The sequence below is a fragment of the Bison bison genome, unplaced genomic scaffold (assembly GCF_000754665.1).
Source record: "Bison bison bison isolate TAMUID 2011002044 unplaced genomic scaffold, Bison_UMD1.0 scf7180017864180, whole genome shotgun sequence".
NCBI classification, from domain to species: Eukaryota; Metazoa; Chordata; class Mammalia; order Artiodactyla; family Bovidae; genus Bison; species Bison bison.
In genome coordinates, this window is record NW_011494752.1 from 2749170 (window position 1) to 2766838 (window position 17669).

A 17669-nucleotide genomic window follows, 5' to 3' on the forward strand; every position below is an offset into this window, starting at 1 on the left:
TAAAGCTGAAACTCCAGTACTTTGGCCACCTCATGCGAAGAGTTGACTCATTAGAAAAGACTCTGATGCTGGGAGGGATTGGGGGCAAGAGGAGAAGGGGACGACAGAGGATGAGATGGCTGGATGGCATCACTGACTCAATGGACGTGAGTCTGAGTGAACTCTGGGAGTTGGTGATGGACAGGGAGGCCTGGCATAATGCAATTCATGGGGTCGTAAAGAGTCGGACACAACCAAGCGACTGATCTGATGACTGATGGATCATATGGTAAGAGTATGTTTTGTAATAAACTGCCAGAATATCTTCTGCAGTGGCTGTATCAATCTGCAATTCTCACAAGCAACAGGTAAGAGTTCCTACTATTCCATATCTTTGCGAGAATTCTGAATTTTGGGCATTCTAATAGGTGTGCAGTCCTGTTGTTCTAATTTGCAATTCCCAAGTGACACGTGATGTTGGGCTCTTCTCAAGTGCTGACTTGGCATCTATATTTCTTCTTTGATGATGTGCCTGTTCAGGTCTTTTGCCCACTTTTTAATTGGGCTGTTTTCTTATTGTTGAGTTTTAAGAGTTCTTTATACATTTTAGCTAATGATCTTTTATCAGCTGTACCTTTTGCAAATATTTTCTCTTATTCCGTGGCTTGTCTTTTCATTCTCTTGATCTTTACATTTTGAAAATGTAAAAAAACGTTCTTAGTCATTGTGCCATACAAAACAGATCATGGACCAGATCTGACTCGTGGGCCAAACTTTACTGACCCCTGATATAGTCACATGACTGGAATCTGATAAGGGCATAAGTACTATGTGCAAATTTAACCCATCATCAGTGGCTGAACACTTAAAACTCAGAAACTATATGGCTGTCTCCCTGTTAAGAGTTTCTAAGTGTTCCTCATTTCACAAATGAAACTAAAGCCAGGGGACTCTTACCCTAAGACACTGAAGTAGGGGGCAAAGCCAAAACCAAAACTCAAGAACAATACCTCCAAAAAGTCACCCCAAGGAAATCCCACTTCTTGAACCCCTAAAAGTCAAAAGCCAAATAACCGCAGAGGTTTCGTTCTAAACTCTTTATAGGAGTGAACAAAATCTTTCTGTGAATAAAGAACACTTAAAAACTTCTCTCAATGCCCGGAGAATGATAAAACAGCAAATATTTCAGTTTCTATAAAACCAAGAACATTTGTAGGTAAGTAAAATTTGATTAAAAACATTACTGTGAATGTCTTCAAAATCCCAACTCCTCCCAGTGTAATGCCTCTAAAGGTTGTATGCCCAACAGAACTTTTTGCTCCAACCACAAAAACCTGGACACTACTCTGGCTGGGTGGCTCCCACGGGGAGAAGTGTCTGAATTCACTTCAAAGAACAAGCAGCTGACTCTCCTCTAAGGGAACTACCTCCTCATTTCTGGTTTCAAAACTAAGTCTAGTTTTCCTTTCCCAGGAATCTAACATACTAGGCTTGAGGAACTGGTCAAAATAGTAAATGCTAATAAGCAGAACATCTATCACAGAGTGTGGCGGGTGTTAAAATGAAAGAAACATATGGAGAAGAAGAAATAAACTTTCTTCTATTCAATTCTCTGGGATCACTATGACCATTCCACTCAGGTCTCCATAGCTGGCATATAGCCAGCAGCCTAACAATAGGGAAAATTATAGTCCATTCAGAAACAAACATTGTCAATTCCAGTCACCTCAGTTTCTGCCTTTTCTGGGGTTCCCGTTTTACCTACTTTGGCCATTGCCACGGCTGAAACTGTCTTCTAGAATGACCTGGAAAAGAGGTTCAGACAAGTCCCTAATTCTTCCCAGACCCACCAACCTACGTGCTACGAAATAAGAAATAACCTGAAGGGAACCTTAAATCTGATAGTGAGTGTCACTTATTAGGCAAAGCAGTAATTCTCTAGCAAGGCAAACCTTTTTTTAAAGTCACCCACTGCAAAAGACCACTAATACATTACACAGTTAAAGATACCTTTTTAAAATAGGCTCAATTCAAACTCCAATTTCAAAATAGATCCCTCAAAAAAATCACTTTTGGGAGTTCCCTGATGGCCTAGTGGTTAGGATTCTGGGCTTTCACTGCCATGACCCGGGTTCAGTCTCTGGTTAGGAAACTGAGGTCCTGCAAGCCGTGGAGTGTGTGTGTGTGTGCGCACACACTTTGATCAAGTGACTGTCTTTAGCGCTGACTACCAGCACTGGCTCTCAGCCTCCCTGCTGCCTTCACAAAGACTGCAAGCATGTCACTCTCCTGTCAGGGACACGGAGTATACAGTGATGCCCTGTACAGTAAAGTATTATCACTCCCATTTTACAGGTGAGAACTCTGAAGTTTGAGGAGCAGGAGTCTGTCTACACACTACGGTAAGAGGCAGACCAACTGAGCTAAGGGCAATTCCCATGATCACTCAGGAGGAAACTGCAGAGTAAGGACTCAAACTCAGGTCTCCTTGTCCCTTTCTACCTCACTCATCACTATGAAACAAATCTCGACTGCAAGCTGGTTGGGTTTAGCAATTTTCCATTATTTTTCCTAAATAAAAACTTAACTTACTCGAAATTCCGATCTTAGTGATAGAATACAACCAGATCTCTACATTTTCCCAGACCAGACCAATTTATACAAATTTAAATTAACCCAACTTTCCTTTCCCTGAAGATTCCCCAAAGAAGTGTTATTCAAACCAACTCAAGATGGATACTACAAGCACTAACCCAATGCAGAGGGTCTGCTTTGAGAAGTGCTTTCAGTTAAGAACAAATGAAGCAAAAACAATTCATAAAGCTTTATAACAGAAAGACAAACTTTAGTGATTAACATTTAATCAGAGGACAAATCCAGGCCTTCTGGAATCACTGTCTATTGCATTTTTAAGAATCTAACACTCGTGAAGTTAAACAAAAAAGAAAAAAAGTTCATCACAGAATTAAGTCTTTCCTTTCTGATCTATTAAATTCAAACTACACACCTCACCATCTCTGTTTTTCAGAGTCCCTGATTTTCAGAAAAATTCTCATTCCTTTCTTTATCCCTTCCATCTTAAAAACCATGATAAAATAAGCTTTATACATCCTCAGGAGACAGTTTCTTTGAAATAAAGAGCAGAGAGCATTATTTTAAGTCTTCTTAATGTCAACTTTATCTTAGAATTCAGAGATAAGTCTCTATAAAACTCAAGCAATGCACTTTTAAAAAAGTGCTTTCTTCTACTCCTCAAAAGACAAAACTTATTTTTCTATCCAATTCTCAAATATTCATACATTTTAGGAGCAGGAACCCTCCTGAGGACAAAGACAATGATGCTGCCTTTTAATTTGATAAATGAAGAATCCAATTTAGCTGCTTTTTTCATATATTTAAAATGATCTAAGGATATTGTAGTTACCACCATAATTTGAGGCCTTTATTCAAATGGTATTCTACTGTTATAAAACTGAGGTTTCGTTTACAAGTTATTTTAAAAAGAAAAAATAATTTTTAAAAATCTAAATCTTAATGCCATCCACTTTCATGCTGAGAGACCTCAAGTAACAGTACTTTCCTTTGATCTCAACTTTGATTACACAGTAAATTACAGTTTTTGTACCAAAGTACTGAAAAAAATTCCCCAGTGGGGAGAAAAAAATGACCCTGAATATTTTTTAAGTAGGCTATCTCCCTCAGGAAAGACTCAAGGGCCTTAGTTTCACCTTACAAGACTCAGTCATATGGATAGGAATTTAAGATGTTAACAAGAAAAAATATTTTTTGGCCACACTGCACAGCATGTAGAATAGTCACTCCCTGACCAGGGACTGACACTGTGCTCTCTTCACTGCAAGCACAAAGTCTTAACCACTGGACCACGGGGAAGTCCCTGTCTCACCCTTCTTAAACAAGTGTTTGATTCTTTAATATCCTATTAAGGGCTCCCCTGCTGGCTCTGTGGTAAAGAATCTGCCTGCCAATGCAGGGGACACAGGTTCGATCTCTGGTCCAGGAAGATCCCATGTGCCACGGAGCAACTAAGCCACCCACAACAAAGAATTATCCGGTCTAGAAATGTGAATAATGCTGAGACTGATAACCTCTGTTCCAGTGGCCTAACAAGACAATTTTTTACAATCTTGGACCTTACATTCTAGAGGAAGGAAATAAATATAATCTCATATATCAGTGATAAAAAGAGTGGAAAAATGAGAATCATAAAGGGGAGTTAGGAGCAGGGGACAGTGTTGTTAGATGGGGAGGGGCACGGGCTGGGGGCCTGGCTCTCAGAAGCCTCTCCCTGAGCAGCCAAGCCCTAGGAACATCTGGGGAAAGCATCTTCCGAAAAGAATTAACAAACATCAAGGAGATGGAAATGAGTTTGATGTGTTAGAGAACTGAACGCCAAGGTAACTAGAACAGGGTGAGAAGAATGGGAGGAGATGAAACCTGAGGCCTTTATAAGCCATGCTCCATATTCTCCAATTAAAAATAAATAAAGAAGAAGCCATCCTCCAAGTCCAATAGTAGTATCCTTCTCTGGACTTCCCTGGTGTACAACGGATGGGACTCTACCTGCCAATGCGGGGGACACAAGTTCAATCCCTGATCCGGGAAGATCCCACATGCCACGGGGCAACTAAGCCCACGAGCCACAACTACTGAAGGTGGTATGCCTAGAGCCCGTGCTCCACAACAAGAGAAGCCACCGCAAGGAAAAGCTCACACACCACAACTAGACAGTAACTTCTGCTCGCCGCAACCAGAGAAAGCAATGAAGACCTAGCTCAACCAAAACAAATAAATAAAAAATTTAAAAAGTAGTATCCTCCTCCATCCAATATGCCTATTATACCAAAGAAGTCTAAACAAACCAATAGCTTCACATCCAAAGTAAACAAGTTCCACCAGTTATCTCATGCATTAACCCCACAGACTGTACCTCACCTCTCTTTGGCTTGAGCACAGCTAGGGACCTAGGTACTAACCAGAAGCCTTCCAGGGTTAAAAGTTCCCTGCTGGGAATTTGCTTACCCGTCCACCTACCCTTCAACCTTGCACCTGAAAAGCAGCAGTCTAGGGAAGCGTGAGCTCATCACCACAGTGGCACAAAGGCATCCAGTTCCCAAGCCGCAGAACCCCACATGGGAGAAGAGCCAGGAGCTCTCTGAGAGGATTCACATACCACTGCCAGAGACTAACAGCAGGAGTCAAACAGGTTCCTCGAATTACGCAAGAACTGACATCAGCAGCGAACTATGAACACGCCTCCATGTGTTCTATGACAGAATACCGTAGAGTTTCCACTAAAGTAATTTTGGTTTCTCTAAAACACAAGGCAACAGACTAGAGTAACTTTCTTGTTCTACGTCTTTTACCACCCTCCCCTCCTCCGAAAGCTTTATATAATCTAAAAGTAATCTACAGCCCTCTTCTCTCAGGGAAAAAGGTGCTCCCTCTCCCTTGAAATTCATTTCAGTCAAACCTCTGGTGAAACAGATTTCTATCATGTATGGCCATGGAAGTAATTAAAATTCCAAAGTTACTCCATGAAGGATAAAAAAAATCATCTTTCCAATGACAGGCATTTTCCATCGAGGAAATTTAACTATGCAGCAAACCTGATTGATACAACAAGTAATTAAAAAAAAAAACCTCTTTACTTCCATGATTTTTCACTGTTACAAGCAGCACACAATCCTGGAAGAAAAAAGGATGGAGGCAGAAGTGTGAGCGCGCGCGTGTGTGTTTAGTCGCCTAGTCGTGTCCAAGTCTTTGAGACTCCATGGGCTATAGCCTGCCAGGCTCCTCTGTCCACAGGATTTTTCAGGCAAGAATACTGGATGGGTTGCCATTTCCTCCTCCAAGGGATCTTTCCAACTCAGGGATCAAACCTGTGTCTCCTGTGTCTCCTGCATTTCGGACAGATTCTTCACCCACTGAGCCACCGGGAAGGCAGAAGAAAAATATATAACTTTATGACGATAATCTTTCAAACATAATTTTTCTAATAAGAATAAAATTATATATCCCAGAATTCAGCTTTTCCCCCTAATAAGACTCTTTCCTCTTGTCCCAAGTTATTTTTCAAAAGCCTGAAAAACATAAACTCAGAAGCCTACATATGCATAGACTACTTGATGTGGCAAATACCAGGTTCCAAAGGTTATGTACGATTCCCAGATACAGGGCAACACGGCAACCAAGTCCTCTCATCTAAAAGGAACACAAATCAATGAGAAGTCTACTCTTGTGTTCAATTAAATAACCAGTTGTGAAGAATGGCTTCATTAAAAAGATGGCTGCTGCTAAGTCGCTTCAGTCGTGTCTGACTCTGTGCGACCCCATAGACGGCAGCTCACTAGGCTCCTCTGTCCCTGGGATTCTCCAGGCAAGAACACTGGAGTGGGTTGCCATTTCCTTCTCCATTGTAAGGCCTAACGATCTAGAACACAAAAAGAAGAGAAAGTGCCCTCTCATACTGTCAAAATTAAAAACAAACTTCAAACCACAGTACTTTAACATCTCCAAAAATGACACTGCATAAATCTAAGGCAGATTACTAGTAAATCTGTTTTTAAAGCCTGAGTCAATTCTCCATTTCAAACAACAACAAAAACCAGATTCCTGGACTTGGACAGTGAAATGATGCAGAGCAGCTCAATGCTCATAACTAATGTTTCCTCCCCACCCACACATCCCAGGAACCGGAGGGTTTAGAAATGGTGGCTAAAAAAAATGCAGTCACACAAGGCCAAAGTTATTACCATTTGCCAGTATTTAACTTACAGAAGAGAGGAGTTAATCAGATGAAGGACACATTCTAATTTAGAAATCCAGACCAAAGCTAGACAGACTAAAACACAGCCAGAATACAAAAGCAACTCAGGATAGCAATAAATGGTTTAGAAGGTCCTTCTAAAACAGAGCTTCCAAACTTGCCTGAAGAAAAAACACATCCTAGGGCATGTTTAACAAACACACACACAAAGATTTCTGGGCCCTAATCCAGACCTACTAAAATCAGGAAAAAAAAATTTTAAGGCATAAATTTTTAAAAAAAGAGAAAATGGGAAACAAGACAACAACATAAAGAGAGGTATCAACAAAATTTTGGAAGCTGGACAGCAGATGCACTAATGATAAATAACTTCACAAAAAGGAAAAAACCAAATGCCTGCAGTGGAAAGAAGCAAGCAGATTTCTACCACAGAATCTCAGAAAAGGCTCAGAAACTGGAGGCATCCAGTACGTCTGGAGAAAGGGGTGTAGGAGGGGCTAAAAGAGAACTGGTTGAAAGTCTGTGTAACGTACCTGTGGCTAATTCACGCTGATGTGTGGCAGGGGCCAACACAATATTGTAGAGCAACTGTCCTCCAATTAAAAAAAAAAGAAAGGAAAAACAAAGCAAAGACAAAAAGTCTGTGTAAGAAATAAGATTCTTTTATCCCCTCTGTCCCCACCCCTACACTGCCTGGCAGGAGATGAGAGAAGCTGAACCAGAGGGTCTCTGAACCAAGGGACCAGTGATAGCTAAGGGCAGCTGAGCCATACTGAGAACAAAAGGGGATCAAGCGAGCCTAACTTGTCCTCAATAATGAGACCTCTCCCCATCCCCAGCTCTCTTCTCCCACTCCGTTCCAAAAACACCTGCTGCTGGGCTAATACTCTCCAGGCAGAAAACCGGAGCAGTCCTCTCTGAGCAAAGTGACCAGTGCCAATCCACCCTAAAACAGTGCCCGCCACTTGATGAGCCAGGGATCTGCACTCAGCTTTTTAGTGCCTCATCCTTAAAAATGAACAGATAGCCAAGAATTACTAGATGTTTCAAGAAAACCTCTCACATGAAAGACAGGAAGCAAAGTAAATAAGCAAAACAGAATTCCTGACAACAGGCAAAACTATTTATACATAAAATTCTGAGATATGTATACCTATGGCTGACTCATGTTGATGTATGGCAGACACCAACACAATATTGTAAAGCAATTATCCTCCAATTAAAAATAAATTTTTAAAAATTTGGAGAAAATTTCTTGGAAACTAAAAAAAATTGATGGTAAATATTTAAAATACAAGAGCTGGAAGAAAAAACTAAGGCTGTCTGAAAACTGAATGAGGGAAAAAAATTCACAAGGGAAAAAAATTGAGGGCTAGTCTAGGAGTTTCACCATCTGGATAACATGGGTTCTGAGAAATAGGGAGGAGAGAAATAATTATCAGAGAGAGAATACATTATAAGAGATGATAATACAGGAAAACTTGACAGATGGAAAGGGTGAAAGTGTTAAGTCGCTCAGTCAGGTCTGACTCTTTGCGACCCACAGACTATGGCCTGCCAGGCTCCTCTGTCCATGCAATTCTCCAGGTAAGAACGCTGGAGTCGGCTGCCATTCCCTTCTCCAGGGGATCATCCCAGAGACTCCAGGGATCAAACCCAGGTTTCCCACACTACAAGTAGATTCTTTACCATCTGAGACACCAGGGAAGGAAATGGAAATAAGCTGCAGACTGAAATGGCCCACTGAATCTCAAGCATGATGAATTTTTTTTCCCCCTGGCCATACTGTACAGCTTGTGGGATCTTATTAGTTCCCCAACCAGGCATCAAACCTGGGCCCCCACTAGCAGAAACACAGAGTCCTAACCACTGGACCACCAAGCATGATGAATTCTAATATCCACCCCAAGGCACATCACTGCATTTCAGAATACCAAGGATAAGGACAAGACCCTAAATGGGACTAGTCTGGTGGTCCAGAGGTTAAGAATCCACCCTCCAAAGCAGGAGGCAGGTAAAGACAAGACCCTAAAATCTTTCAGAGGAAAAAACAGATCCTATACAAAGAATCTAGAATTGAATAGCACCAAATTTCATAATATTATTACTGAAAAAAAAGCAAGGTTTAAAATTTCCAAAGAAATATGATCCCCAACAAAGTATTTTATATCTAGTCAAACTATCAACCAGCATGAAGGTAGAAAAGAGATGATTCAGACAGGCAAACCCTCAAAAAGTGCACCCATCCTATAGATCTTTCTCATAAAGTCTCTGGAAGAGACTCTACCAACGTGTTTAAATGCGCTGAGAAGAGATACTTCCATCCAAGGTTAGGGATGAATTAAAGACTGATACTTAGTAAATCAAGCAAAAAAAGGAAATAAGACAGGAAAAAAAGGCAAATATAATACTTAAGGGAAAAAAATATATATATAAAGAAGGAAATATAATCATAGTACACAGTCATTATATTGGATGCTACTTTTTTCTCTTCTTTTGGTAACACTCACCTCTACTCCCTTCTGGACTCACAGGAGAGGAGGGAGGCTGGAGGTCTGGGAACTACTTTTCCTAGAATCCCCTGTCACTGGGTTGTGGTTTAAAGCCCACCAACACATAGCATTCACTCAAGATCTAGAAGATAGAAGGAAGGTAGATGCCATTACTGATCTTCCAGGAACAATGAGCAGGTGTGTAGCCTCTGACAGATGACAGACATGTGGTTTGCAGCAGTTTTCAATATTCTGTAAATTGGCTGCTTTGGTGTTTAAGGCAGTCAGGATTATTAATGACTGCAGTTTCTTTCAAGCCCTGCAAGTGGCTTTCCCTGACCTATGCTCCCCTGGCCTTTCATGATTTGATAATCTGTGAAATACCAAGAATGGTTGGTTTTTCTACTTGAATCATGATATATAATGCTTCCCTGGTGGCTCAGACGGTAAAGCGTCTGCCTGCAATGCGGGAGACCTGGGTTCGATTCCTGGGTTGGGGAAGATCTCCTGGAGAAGGAAATGGCAATTCACTCCAGCACTCTTGCCTGGAAAATCCCAGGGACTGAACAGCCTGATAGGCTACAGTGATATATAATCATGATATATAATACCAAAACATATAGAATATTGATTTAATCAAGATAGTGATATATATATATATAATGCAGAGAGCAGGAAGGGTTGTGCATGAATAGCAGCATAAGAATGCAAAACTCAAGTGTCCACAGCAGAAACTCAATAGATAATATCTAAGAATGGAAAAATCAAGACATAACAGTGTAAGAATACTATGTAGAAACATGAATATACATCACAAAAAATATTACAAGTATTATTAAATTATTAAAAATATTAAAAGCATTCAGAGGATAAGGAGAAATGGAGCAGCTCTTAAGTACTACGAGACTTACAGTACTATTTGACTCTTTATATATTCTTACTATTTTCATTTTAAATTTAACTACTAAAACCAAAAAATCTAACGCTGTACAACAAAACCAAGCTTCAGACTACCAAAATTTCCCAAGAAAGGTCAACATTGGATCTGCTTCCAACACAGTTAAAGAAAGTAGAAAACCCCAAACAAACCAAAATAACTCATGTCTCAGGCTCAAATGCAATGAAGCAGGCTGCCTAATGTGACCTGAATCTGTGCCACCGCCTGGGTGTAACCAAACAAGGTTCACCACCCAAGTCAAGTTCACCACACCATCTCAAGTCAAATACGTGCGGAACTTCCAGGCCACTGTAAGAACGCATAAGCAAAATTTAATTGCAAAGGTAAGCACAAAAATAGAGGGATAAATCTTAAAACCAATTACTTAGCCCCCTTTTCAGGTCTTGTTCTCCATTTAATGCAACTAACTGAAAAACAAAAATAACCAACATCTGCTATCAAAATATCTTTACAAGTTCTAAGAAACTGTTAATGAAATTAAAAGACTTAGCAGGTAGGCTGAAATCTAGTCACTGATGACAAAAACCAGCTCTTCTCACTTGAGGCTGGCCATCTCATAAGACTAGCACTTGGCTTCTATGTGTATTCCATCATTTGCACAGCACAAATATAAAAGTAGAAAACATACAGAGAACAGTCAGAGGAAGGAAAATCAGTGATGACAGTCTCCATTAAGAAAAGGCCTGAAAGAAAATTTAAGCAGATGCTCCATAAAACGTTGATCCAGACTTCACATGGAGAGAAGTGTCATGCCTCATTTCAAAGATAATATATTAAGTCCCAACTCACCACAGAAAGTCTATTAACAAAGCTGTGACTTTCACTGCAGAAGAGTTTCTACTCTCACTCTAATACCCTTAAGCCATCAGATACACAGATGCTCCTTGCTGAAATGCTAGAAAAATCTGCACATTTTCATTCTGAGATCACTAGTGATGGTCTGCAAAATTAGGAGTCTACTTTGAAGTATGAAAACAGGGCAAGCTGATCCAATTACACAAGTAAGTACTAAATCAAAACGGGACCATCTGGGCTTTGAGGAAGAGTACTGTGATTCCTGAACAAAAGTCAATATAAAATATACTGCAGATAGAGCAGATAAAAATGGTTTCATATATTCAGAGTTATAATGGCCCTGAGCTACTGATCCATTTGCATGTCCAGTAAGATGCATGCACCATGTTAAGACATACAGCCTAGATGACAAATTACTTTCAGTAGTTCACAAGAAGAACATCTGTGTTCTCTCTCCAGCCCATGAAGCTTACCAAAAAAACAGTCAATAATCCCCAGAGGTGAGGAGGTTTTGTTTCTTAAATAACCAGGTCTGGCAAACTAACAAGCCCATCATCCCCCATGATCTAAGAACAGCGCCCCAACAATCTCCAAACCAGTTCTCAAGAGCCCCACATTTTAAGTTCTAATCCAGCCACAAGAGTTTAATGGGCAGGAGCTAAAAGAAATCAAGACTAAAAGAACAGGCTTTATCCAGGAAATTTTTCTGGAAACATGTTCCGCTGTACAGAATTCCTGTTCTTTATGATACTGATGATTTCAGCATCAACAGTGGTAAACTACTGCCAGTGGAGAGAACTGACAGAAAGAAATCTCTACTGGAAAGGTTGAACTTAAAATGAACTACGCCATTTACCTGTATTTTTTTAAGAACTCACACTCTCTGAAGTCCTGCCTCCTATCTCTCTGCTTCTCACTCCCTAAGGTCCAGACACACCGGGACTCCCTTCAGCTCTCCACATAGCCACGTTCTTTCCCTCCTCAGGACCTTCACCTTTGCCATTTCCTCCCCTCATCCTTCAGGTTTCAGCCTTAGAAGTCAATTCCTCAGGAACCTTCCCTGACCGGCCGCCTTCTCAATGAACTAGGGTCAACTGCACTCTTCACTGTGCTGTCGGCAACCGTAATTCATTACCCGTTTAATGGCTGTTTTCCCCACTAGACCATAAGCGCATGAGTGCAAAGGCTGAATCAGTTTTGTTTTCACTGTTGCATCACCAGTACCTACCACAGTGCTTGGCACACAGTAGGAACTCGAAAATTGTCAAGGAAATGAATAACAGGGCCCCCCAAAAAGCAGCCTCAGCAATTCTAATATACCCTACAGATATAATCACACATGCAAAAGGCCAGATATATATAGTTTTTCTCTGGAGCATAGTTTGTAACAGCAAAAGACTGGAAACATTAAATATCTACCTGGATAGGGCAGGTGTTACTCTCTTTACTGTTCATATAGAATGACTGATTGCCAAAGTAAGTTTTTTAAAAACTGTACATAGAATTAGTGTGTGACACTCATTTTAAAAAATGCAAGACACAATAATTTTACTTTGTACACATTATCTCTGGAAAGGATGTCAAGAGGACTTACCTGGTGGTCCAGTGGGTTAAGAATCTGCCTGCCAATGCAAGGGATATGGGTTCCTTCCCTGGTCTGGGAAGATCCCACATGCCTCTGGACAACTAAGCCCATGCGCCACAACTCCTGAAGCCTGAGCATCCTAGAGGCCATTCTCCCCAATAAAAGAAACCACTGGAAGATGAATCCCAAGCACTGCAGCTAAGAAAAAGCCCACGTGCAGCACAGACCCGGTGCAGCCAAAAATAAATAAATAAGACTAAAAAAAGAAAAAAATGATCTCAAGAAATTGATACTATTAGCTGACTCTGGGAAGACAAACCAGAACGAAGAGCAGACAAGGGTAGAGGGCAGACTGCTCAACGCATACCCTTTTTTTACCTTTCACATTCTGGGCCATGTGAGCATATTATCTATTTAAGAAAATAATCTTTTTATTATTATTTTCTTAAATAGATATTTATTATTATTTTCTTTCAAGTCCTGTCCTTGTAAGACAGTGACAGCAAGAGTTTAATCTCATACCTGGATCTTTAATGACAAACACCCTGCCTACATCTGAGCACTGGGAAGGTGGAAGTGGAAAGAAGGAAAACTCACTCTCCACACGTCTCAGACAGCATGTCCCATAATTCACTGTACCCCTTTAGAAAATTCCTTTTTTAAAAAATACCAAATGTTCCAATATGGACATATGGAGACTGTTTCACAGTCAGAGGGGTTATTGGGGGGGAAAAAGAAAGAGACTACTTGATTCAGGCTTTCTATGAGCACAGAGAGCAGGCTGATGAATTCGTATGGAAATATTATCATAAATACCAACTAAAAACAAATTACTTTCAGGGGCCTCAATCTAAATGGAGCTTAATATAAATCCATGAAGTTTAAGAAGCCAAAAAATTTTTGAAAACCAATTATTAAATGGGGATGAGGACATCCCTGGTGGTACAGTGGATAGGAATCTGCCCACCAATGGAGGGGACAAGGATTAACTCCCTGGTTTGGGAAGAGTCCACGCTGCAGAACCAGCCCGTGCACCACAACCATAGGGCCTGTGCTCTAGAGCCCCCAGGAGCCGCAACTGCTGAGCCCACGCTCTAGAGCCCACGCCACAACAAGAGAAGCCACTGCAATGAGAAGCCTGTGCCCCCAACAAAGAGCAGCCCCTGCTTGCGGCAAGTCAAGAAAGCCCGCGCGCAGCAACAAACACCCAGCACAGACCCCCCGCAAAATTGTTTTTAATGGTGAGGAAATCTACACATGTTCCTTGTTTATACAGATTTGCCTCACTTCAAGACACTCTTCAGGAAAGAAAGACCCGAGACTAGATTAAACACAACTCCAATAATCATATTTGTTACCACAATCAAAGCCCTGGACCAGGGTCAAAACCTCTGGATCTGAACCTGCATATCAGGAACAGAATCCTCTGGGCTAATGAAGGGAGGAGAAAGGTGAATCCAGGGCCGCCAAAACTTGTCTTGAGGTTCTCTGCAATGTTACAGGGCCACTGCCATATACTGCGAGAAATGATCTTCATAATCCATTCCAAGACCTAATGGAAACACAGTTATCTTCAAATAATCATCTCCTGAAAAACAAAAGTGCATCCACTAAGCAGAACACACTGAAAAGAGCATTTACAAGTAGAATTAAGTATTTAGGATGGTCATACTAAATTGTTACAACTTTGCCAAGCCTAAATGGCAAGTGAGAAGCTAATTCCTGGCTTCCCTATTTGATAACCTATTTGCCTCCACAGGCATCAGCCAAAATCTTAAGAGAGCTAAGACTGACACAGGTATTAGCAAATGCCTTCTTTCCCTACTAACATTGCTTTTCTCCATAAAGCTCTATCCAGTATTTTTAAATACCCTTTGATAATAATACCAAAAAGTGCTCATAAGTTTAGTCTGTGGCTCCCTAGGCTCAAAGGCCTGGGAATGAGAGTGAGGGGACAAAAAGTCGGAAACACTCTCTTCCCCTCAACGCCTTGGACTTTGAAAGCTAGGCAAAGGCAATGATTCTGCATTTAATCACCAGATGAATAAGAAACAGATTTGAATTTAGAAGAAACATAAAGGAGTGTAAGAACATTCAGTAAAGAGTACCGCCTCCATTTCCTTGCAGAGAGGCTCTCAGGATCCGCCAATGAACCTCACTTTGACATGGAACACCCCATCTACTCTAATCCAGGCCACATCCCCCAAGAGACAGTCAACCGGAACTCTGCCAACTTCTGCTCGGGAGCTGTGTGCAGAACAGTAGCAACAAGAGCCTACTTTGAGAAGGAGATCAACAATCACACTCAGGAAGAAAAGAAGTTATTTGGCACAGGGAAGCATGTTGCCAAAATGTTAGTCACAGCTTCAAGGTCCCGGTTTGTGTTTCTGCAACTATTCTCTGCTTTGACAGAGTCCATTCTCTAGCCCAGGAAACCCAGCTCAGCTTCTGTCACCCTCTCCCTCTGAAGCAGTAAAGAATTCTTTCAATTTGGTGGTATCAAACTGTGACACAAACAAGACATCCACCAGAGACTAAAAAGGAGGGGGAAAAAATGTGCAATTTGCTGTTTTCCACTTGGGACTGGTTCCAGCAGAGCAACAGAAACACATGGCAGGATAGGAAAAACGGAAAACCATTATGTGGAAGAAGCAGGCTACACAACCATTATGTGGAAGAAGCAGGCTACACTAAAAGTCCGCCCAGAGCCTCCACAGCTTATTTCCAAACCTTCCTAAAAACAAACCAAAAAGACACACTGTAGGCTTAAATGACAGCAAAATATTAAGCAAGTTTTTAACCCTCAAGTAAGTGTACAGACAGGTTACATCCTGATAAGCCCATCATAAACTGAAAATGCCATTAAGTCGAAAGTACATTTAATACACCTAACCTACAGGACATCATAGCTTACCTTAGCCTAGCCTACTTTAAACATGCTCAGAACACGTACATTAGCCTACAGTTGGGCAAAATCATCTAACACAAAGCCTATTTTACAATAAAGTACAAAATAGCCCTGGTTTTTCCAGTAATCACGTATGGATGTGAGAGCTGGACTGTAAAGAAAGCTGAGCGCGGAAGAACTGATGCTTTTGAATTGTGGTGTTGGAGAAGACTCTTGAGAGTCCCTTGGACTGCAAGGAGATCAAACCAGTCAATCCTAAAGGAAATCAATTCTGAATATTCACTGGAAGGACTGATGCTGAAGCTCCAATACTTTGGCTGCCTGATGGGAAGAACTGACTCATTAGAAAAGACCCTGATGCTGGGAAAGACTGAGGGCAGGAGGATAAGGGGACAACAGAGGATGAGATGATTGGATGGTATCACTGACTGGATGGACATGAGTTTGAGCAAGTTCCGGGAGCTGGTGATGGACCTGGAAGCCTGGCATGCTGCAGTCCATGGGGTCGCAAAGAGTTGGACACGACTGACCCACTGAACTGAATTGACTGAATAGCTCATGTCATTTACTGAACACTGCACTAAAAGTGAAAAATGGAAAAGTTGTATGGGCACAGGATGGTTATAAGTGTATATCGCCTGACTGCGAGCTGCGGCTGTCTGCCTCTGCTCAGCATCATGAGAGCCAAATACTGATAGCTCAGGAAAAGATCAAAATTAAACATTCAAAGCACAGCTTCTACTGAATGCATATCCCTTACACACCACTGTGAAGTTGAAAACTCTAAGTCGAACCATGCTTAGTCAGGGACCATCCCTATGTACTTCATACCTTGCAGTCCTTCCTGGGGTTGAGTTGCTGAAACAACCTGAGCCAGCAGCCCATGATTTTCAGAATTAATTCAGAGCAAAAGGAACAAAGATTCAAGTACACCAGGTTACTCTCCCGAAGAGCCCAAGACAGACTTCCCTGGCGGTACAGTGGTAAAGAATCCACCATGCAATGCAGGAAACACGGGTTCAATCCCTGGTCTGGGAAGATTTCACATGCCACAGGGCAACTAAGACCCCGTGCCAAACTAAGGCGGAGAGCTGAAACTGCCGAAGCCCACACGACCTTAAAGCCCGCCGCAAGAGCCTCCAGAACGAGAGGCCCTCGCTCCGCAACCGAAAGCAGCCCCTGCTCGCAGCACCTACAGAAAGACCATGTGCAGCCAAAAATAAAATAATACACAATTAAAAAAATAATAATATATCAAAGAGCCTAAGAAATCAAGAAAGAACATCCACCAAAAGGAACAAAACTCGTCTCTTCCCTCTTAAAAGCCATCAGTAAAACCTGAAAACCCCACAGTTCTCAACACCTTCCACTTTCCCCTGCATTTCGTCTCTGTGCTAACATCACCTAACTAATCAGTACCAACTAAGATAAACACTACTCTGATACCAAGTGTGAAGCCGAGTTAGAAACTGCCCCCTCTTAAGCAAATCCACGTCAGACTTCAGAAATGCCAAGACTTTCAGGAACACGTCTAAGCTAAACAAGTTCGCCTATGCACCAAGTGTTTAGAGTATTACACCCAAAGGAAAACCTAGAACAGTCAAGATGTTAAAGGATTAAGAAGAAGCCAAAATTGTCCATGAGCACACTGGTCCCCAGCAACTGGCAAAAAGGGCCGAAGTGACTGAACCATGGCAAAAGGCTCAACGACCTACAACTATTTTTTAGTGAATTCTCAAAGAGTTCACGAAGCAAGTGTTTGTCAGGAGTAAAATACTCTGGTAGCTAGAAAATAAAATACTGCATTCTCCCACATTCTCCGTCAGTTTTCTCCATCAACCAACCTCTTTCATTTCCAATTCTAACTTCCCCATCCCCATCTTGACGGCAGCCAATACAGCGTAACACAACAATATGAAATTTCTGGCTACTAAAAGTTGACAATAAGAAAAGTTTAGAAATTGGACACGTATCAAATCCAAACCAACTCTTCCCAGGCACAAGGCACAAAAAAATGGACAAGGTTGAGAGGAAGAAACTGGGAGCGACGTATCTTCTAAACATCAGTATCTCAGTCTTATTTTCAGGAACCACTTCTTTCAACCACTTTAAAGATCCCATTTGCTTAACACAATCTTTTAGATGCAGAAAAGGATCAAAGCAAC

General features: G+C 41.3%; 1 protein-coding gene across 1 annotated transcript in view; it reads right to left on the reverse strand.

Moving 5' to 3' along the window:
- Positions 1-17669, reverse strand: part of WIPF2 (WAS/WASL interacting protein family, member 2) — a 41123-nt gene that overhangs the window by 22319 nt on the left and 1135 nt on the right.